General features: G+C 44.4%; 1 protein-coding gene across 2 annotated transcripts in view; it reads right to left on the bottom strand.

Moving 5' to 3' along the window:
• The window catches only part of LOC138369817 (type I iodothyronine deiodinase-like), a 338522-nt gene that overhangs the window by 30366 nt on the left and 300776 nt on the right, over nt 1–7380 (bottom strand). Inside the window, exon 6 of one of the 2 annotated variants that reach the window (XR_011229982.1) lies at nt 5839–6332. The exons of the other annotated variant lie outside the window; for it this stretch is intronic. The gene's annotated coding sequence lies outside the window, so the exon portion shown is untranslated. Of the gene's footprint in view, nt 1–5838; nt 6333–7380 lie in introns of those variants that run through there. 2 annotated transcript variants of the gene reach the window in all.

Here is a 7380-nt window from a genome sequence, read left to right as displayed (position 1 = left end):
TACTCAGTCCTTTAGAGATGTACTTCCTTTTCTCAAAAACTTTCTTGAACTTTTTTTTTTTTTTTTGAGATATATACAAGAATTGTTACATTCTTGTACAGCCACTAGTACGCGTAGCGTTTCGGGCAGGTCCCTGGAATACGATCCCGTGCCGCGAAGAATCGTTTTTTTCATCCAAGTACACATTTTACTGTTGCGTTAAACAGAGGCTACAGTTAAGGAATTGCGCCCAATAAATCCTCCCCGGCCAGGATACGAACCCATGACACAGCGCTCGCGGAACGCCAGGCGAGTGTCTTACCACTACACCACGGAGACTGTATACACAGTCATAACTTGAACTTGAACTAGACTTATACGATGATAAGAACTTTGTTACCCCTTTTCCTCCCCAACCATCCTAAACAAATTTGCTCACGACTTAAAAATAAATTGGGTGATGAAATTCTGCACAGTACACTCACATTTATCCTAGCTATTGATAATATTCTGGAAAACTTATTTTGTCTGAGCCATGTTTACACTAATGTATTGCTATCAACGAAATATCAATGAATGTAATAAGAAATCACTAATGATTACATTTATTGATTAGTTTAATGACCTGTCAGAAATGCTAAGCGTGTTACAAGCTTTGCAAGAATGTATCACTTAATTAAATATGTAAATATACTTGCACAACCCAATGTACCTTCTGGCAAATTAATAAATAAATACATATGACCCCTCGATATGCCTAGCAGGCATCCACGGAAAACAATAATGTATAGAGTAGTAAGTTAAGGTAATTATGAGGAGAGTGCTGAGCCAGCATGAATACATTCCACTTTAATATATTCTCTGGCCGATTGGCTAAAATATTAATTGTTATTATTATTGCTATTGGCGATTTGCTCATTATTAGTAGTAGTAGTAATAGAATTCATGATTTTCTTCCTCTTCTTATTATTATTGTTGAGAAAAATCCACTGGATCCATGATGAGGATTCGAACCAAGGCGCTGGGTATTCCCAGGCGCTCTAGACGACCAAACTACGACATGGTCAAAATAATTGCAACCTGGGATTCTGCTGAACCAACAAGGATTCCTGAAGCTTCCACTAAAGCCGAGCCAGTGTTTCACACAATTTCCCTATGCACTTTGGCTCCGTTGTCCAGTAGTTTTACATCTTATGCCCCCTCTTTCAATACACTTTCAAGCGCGCGTCTGGGGGTACCCAGCGCATAGGTTTGAATCCTCTTCACGGCCTCTGTGGATTTTCGTATTGATATATATGTTCCAATGATTTTCCGTGTATAGAAAGAGGAAGCGTGAGAGGTAGAACTACTGGACGACGAAGCCAGAGTGCATAGGGGAAACTGTGCGAAACCCTGGTTCGACTTTAGTGGAAGCTTTGGGAATCATTGTGGGTTCAGCAGACTCATAGGTTGCAATTATTTTTACGATGTCGTGGCCTGGTCGTCTAGAGCGTGTGCCTGGACATACCCGGTGCCTAGGTTCGAATCCTCACCACGTCTCCTGTGGATTTTCTCATTGATATGTGTCACGTTACTGTGCATTATTATTATTATTATTATTATTATTATTATTATTATTATTATTATTATTATTATTATCTTACATCTCATTCAAATAGCCACAATATATTTCAGTATTTATTATTATTATTTGTCATTCTAATAATATAGATATCAGCAATGTGTTTATTTTGACCAGCAACTATGTTGTCTCGTATCTAAACATTTCAGCGTAGCGGCCAAAGAACTGATGAACCAGTTGAATCAGCTATACCAGTTCTCCAGTGTTCTAACGAAGTGAACCTCAGGTTGCATGTAGGTTATAATACACTGTTAATGTAACATCTTAGGGGGACTCTCATAGATGACTCTCTCCGCTGCCCGTTCTAGAGTTGCCACAACAGACTAAATACGGGGTACTAAATGCGCGAACACAAAACGGCAACCTAACCTAACCAATCAACCCATAGAAAAAGTGGAAATTTGTGATCCACTACTTTTCATAGTACCTTTATAAGTTGTCTGTTGGGGATCATAGCGTATAAAATGCAGTGTATTATTTAAGTGGACAGGTTGGGAGTGGAGCGACTCCGCCTAAAGCACCTCACCTCGCCCTTATGAGTAATGAGCACCTCACCTCGCCCTTGTGAGTAATGAGCACCTCACCCCGCCCTTGTGAGTAATGAACACCTCACCTCGCCTCTGTGAATAATGAGCACCTCACCTTTCCCTTATGAGTAATGAGCACCTCACCCCGCCCTTGTGAGTAATGAGCACCTCACCCCGCCCTTGTGAGTAATGAGCACCTCACCTCGCCTCTGTGAGTAATGAGCACCTCACCTTGCCCTTATGAGTAATGAGCACCTCACCCCGCCCTTGTGAGTAATGAACACCTCACCTCGCCTCTGTGAATAATGAGCACCTCACCTTTCCCTTATGAGTAATGAGCACCTCACCTTGCCCTTATGAGTAATGAGCACCTCACCTTGCCCTTATGAGTAATGAGCACCTCACCTAGCCCTTGTGAGTAATGAGTACCTCACCTCTCCCTTATGAGTAATGAGCACTTCACCTCGCCCTTGTGAGTAATGAACACCTCACCTTGCCCTTATGAGTAATGAGCACCTCATCTTGCCCTTATGAGTAATGAGCACCTCACCTCGCCCATGTGAGTAATGATCACCTAACCTCTCCCTTGTGAGTAATGAGCACCTCACCTCTCCCTTATGAGTAATGAGCACCTACCGGCTGTGTTTTCATGGTTGTTAATTGTTTTGTTGAACTTGTTTTGATTTTCATCTTGAGTGGTAAGTGAGCATGTGTATTGTTGAGTGTAGTTCATTATACCAGCCAAGAGCGGTACGTATAGGAGTCCATGCTATACTTCTGGTTGGATAGTTGTCATTAGTGTCACTTGAGGACATTAACGTAACGTTAAGATTGTTGCGCCTTGTATTAGATTAAATTTTTGGAATAAATGTTATTGTTGCCAAAAGAAAATTGCAACACCCACGCTGCAACATACTGAGATATTTCTTGTATTTTACGAAGACCTGCTTCTGGATTCTACCCTGATTCATAGCTATTATCACTGAATATTAAATTTGGTGTGAGAACCCATTAGTTACTCTTAAGATTGCCATAGGCAATAGAGGAGCTTAACGACTTGTAGTTGTCCCTTACATATGTTTCCTTGACTATGCTTCCCTCGCCTGTACAGGTGCTATGGGACAACGTCCGGCCGGAAGTTGATGTAAAGTCAACAATAGAAACTCAAGCACAAAATGACGAAGATAATAATTGAGTACTCACGTTAGACCGGCCTTCTCATTCAACCTCTCGTCATTCGTGCAGAAAGTAATACTGCAGTTCATTGAAGATAAACTATGCTCTCTCCACACATGGTTATATGAGACCACATGGAGTATGACCCAAGGTTGACACAGGGTGCTGAACAGACGATGACAAGTCAGCCGCCTCTGGCACAGGGCACGGTATTACACAACAAGAAGACCGGTGTATGCATCCTCAAGCTGGATGGGTCGATGCACGTGGTAGGGTCCACCTCATTCGGGCGGAAGTTGCTCGCTCAAAAGTTGAGGCTGAGGAGTGACCCGTCCCTCAACTGGAAGGTGGGGAATGGAGGGTACATGCACATGGTGTAAAATGTGGCGCGTATTCTAGATTGCGACCTCATGCCAAGGTACACGGTGTGATAGCACGGATCTGGCGGGAATTTCTATGTCCCCCTGAACTGACTGAAATCACACTATTATCCCTATGGAAAGAAGTGGCAGCCTACTGGGCACAGTTTCTTAATCCATGAGATTACTTCTCATAACACTAGGTTGATGGATGATCACGGTAGTTTGAGATGCACTCTGATGTAGTCTGTTTAACTCTGCGAGCGTCCTCGTGGTGAGTTACACTATATCTCTCTGTTTCACTCGTAATACCGAAATTCCTATCGTCGCGAACCCGGACTCTGTAGACGGACCCGCGTTGTGGAACGATGATATAGAAGTAACTTAGTGTCTCGTTAGACGGTGCTTCTCCGCAGGTTGGCTGAACTACGGGAGAGCACGTCTTACAAGTCGAGCAACACGGACATAATGCCACCCCAAGGCGAGTCAGTCGCGGACCACACGTTGACCCCTAGGTTCTTTGAAAGAACCATTCACTTATGGTAAAAGGAGAAATGCTTGGAGCGACTCTGTGTACATGCGGCTCAGGCTTGGGTACAATTATTACTGGGAATATGGGATAGATGTTCATGATAATGACACGAGGTGTAAACTATGTGGTATGTTAAAGTCTCACACCCTTGCCCATTATGTTCTTGATTGTCCGTTGACTAATGTATATAGAGACACTGAGATAAGGACTGTTCCTGAACAAATAGCCTGGATGTGTCACAACGGAAAGGTTGATGATATTCTTGAGAGATATAAGAATTTTGCACCAAGACTGTAATATTTTGTTGAATTATCTGCATGTCTCTTGCAAATTGTCTATACAGTATACCTAGGTCATAAAAGAATTTGTGTGTACGTCTGATACCATACTACTTGTGAAGGAGGAAATGTATATGTTTATCTCTCAGAATGTTTGATAATATGTTTATTGTTTGTGATGTGTGTCTATGTATGTATTAACAATTTGTACTAAACGGGGTGAGAATAGCTTGAGTTACCTCATCCCTTTGTGTGTATTTTACCTCAATAAACTTATTTCAATTTCAATTCAATTTCAATCAGCTAGAGACTGAGGAATGCCTCTTCCGTGGCACAAGTCTTCCTTGGGTCACGTTGTGCCTGTGACGTCAGTGCAGGAGAGGCCTGATGTTTACACAGGTAGCTAGGCCGTTGGTCCCTAGCCCACAACCTCCCCCTCGACTACCACATGACTCCCATGACTGGAACTTTTCATTCTTCCAGTCTCTACTGTAATACCAATTAAAATAGCTGTATTTTTTTTTAAATGCTACGGCACCCACCGTGCTATTTTCTGACAGCGGGTTTTATCAACTGTCCAATGACACCCCAGTAATGTACCCCTGCGGTACATACTAACCCCAATGACACCCCAGTAATGTACCCCTACGGTACATACTAACCCCAATGACACCCCAGTAATGTACCCCTACGGTACATACTAACCCCAATGACACCCCAGTAATGTACCCCTACGGTACATACTAACCCCAATGACACCCCAGTAATGTACCCCTACGGTACATACTAACCCCAATGACACCCCAGTAATGTACCCCTACGGTACATACTAACCCCAATGACACCCCAGTAATGTACCCCTGCGGTACATACTAACCCCAATGACACCCCAGTAATGTACCCCTACGGTACATATTAACCCTAATAACACCCCAGTACCCTTACGGTACATACTAAACAAATTACGTTTGCTGCATTCTCTGCCCACTCATGAGAAACCCAAATGGTAGTGTGCACTCCCACCACACATTTTGAAGCTAGCTGGTGTCATTCCTCACAGGGTAACAGTTACCGGATTTAATGAGAGATTATGTAACAATGAGGTTATTGCCTAATGGTTTCTCATATTCTGTTACGGCCCTATTGGGTCGCAACTGGGTTCTTCCTCTGATGTTATTAGAGATTGGGTATCCGGCCCCAAGTTAGTAGTGGCTTTCAAGGGGTGTGTTCCGTAACGCAAGTAAATTAAAGGGAAGGGATACAATTGCACTGGTTTCAATATATTATTACACCACCACCATAAATAAATATATAAACAGTCACATGCGGGGTTGCTATTACTACACTTATTATTTACAATAACTCGTCTTCCTCCGAAGACACGGGATGCTCCACGGTGCTCACGATGAGTAGCCCTGGTCCTCTTCTCGTGGCCTCACGATGAATCCTTAGATTCTCTAGACGAGTCTACCCCGGCCACAGGCCAGCCAAATCACAGTCCCACTGGATGCACCGTCGTGGAGGCCTTCAACCACAAATCCAGCCTGTAGCTGGCAGGTTCCAATCAGCTACGCTGCGTAGGCCACTCCACGACCGATACTAGGGTTGTGAGCCCTAGGCAGGAGCCTCGTGTGATTCCACAGATCACTCTCCTCACCACCACAACACCCCAGTGGCTAGTCTTCTCCACCAGTCAGCCCCGGGTACGACAATCCCTGGTTCTGCCACCTCACAGGCAGGCTAACACAACAGTGTTCATCCGGGGGGGGTGACTCACAGCTTCTGCAGCAAATGCGTGGAGATACTACGGCTGCCTTGGGTAGACTGCCCACCGTCCGATTCAGCAGTCCCAGGTCGACTCTGTAATCAGACACGTCATTAGTACTGGGGACACTCTAGGGCACCTCACTTACAGGCTTAGACACAAACGTCCATCTATCCACTCCATAGATGGCGTTGCTGTCTAAGCGTCACCTCACCAGAGGTCAGCAGCGGCTGTGTTATGAGCTGATCAGGACGGGAAACCAGCCCCTGTGGCCGGTATTTCCTGTCCTCACTAGATGGCGTCGTTCATTTGGAGGGGGTTTCGGGAGCTGACCCACAGATGGCACGGTCGTCACTGCTCCGTGCTCGGACGCTGGGCTCGGGTCTGTAACATATTCCCAGGACACATGACTTGATACCAAAAAAGGAGCTACACCTGTCATTCTCGCTCACTGTTGAAGAGGGTCCAGGTATGGAACCGAAATATTCTGTCTACGTTGCCTTGTATTTTAAAAATAGTTGCCTACTATTTTCATTGATTAGTGTATTATTGCATTTCATTCTCCTCTACACCCACGACGCCGGGGATCGAACCCCTGTCCCTAGGTCGACGAGCTAGAGCGCTGTCTACTCGGCCACCAGCCCCCCCTGTGTGGACGATGGTGAGTCCATCTTACATGTGTGGAAGATGGTGAAGCGGTATTACTTGTGGAGAATACAGTGAGGCTGTATTCCTGTGTAGAAGATGATAAAGCTTTATTACCTATGTGGAAGATGGTGAACCTTTGTCATAACTTTGTGAATAATGGTGAAGCTCTGTCTAACCTGTGTGGAAGATGGTGAACCTTTGCCATAACCGTGTGGATAATAGTTAAGCTCTGTCTAACCTGTGTGGAAGATAGTGAAGCTCTGACTTACCTGTGTGAAAAATTATGACGATGCATTACCTGTGTGGACGATAGTGATACTGTATTACGTGTGTGGAAGATAATGAAGCTGTCTAACGTGTGTGGAAGATGGTGAAGCTCTGTCTTACCTGTGTGGAAGATGGTGAAGCTTTATTACCTGCGTGGAAGATGGTGAAGCTTTATTACCTGTGTGGAAGATGCTGGGGTTGTGTTACCTGTGTGCAAAATTGTGAAGC

This window comes from Procambarus clarkii, chromosome 29, assembly GCF_040958095.1.
Source record: "Procambarus clarkii isolate CNS0578487 chromosome 29, FALCON_Pclarkii_2.0, whole genome shotgun sequence".
Taxonomy (NCBI): domain Eukaryota; kingdom Metazoa; phylum Arthropoda; class Malacostraca; order Decapoda; family Cambaridae; genus Procambarus; species Procambarus clarkii.
The sequence above is the reverse complement of the archived record's forward strand: the minus strand, read 5'-3'. Positions and strand labels throughout refer to the sequence as shown.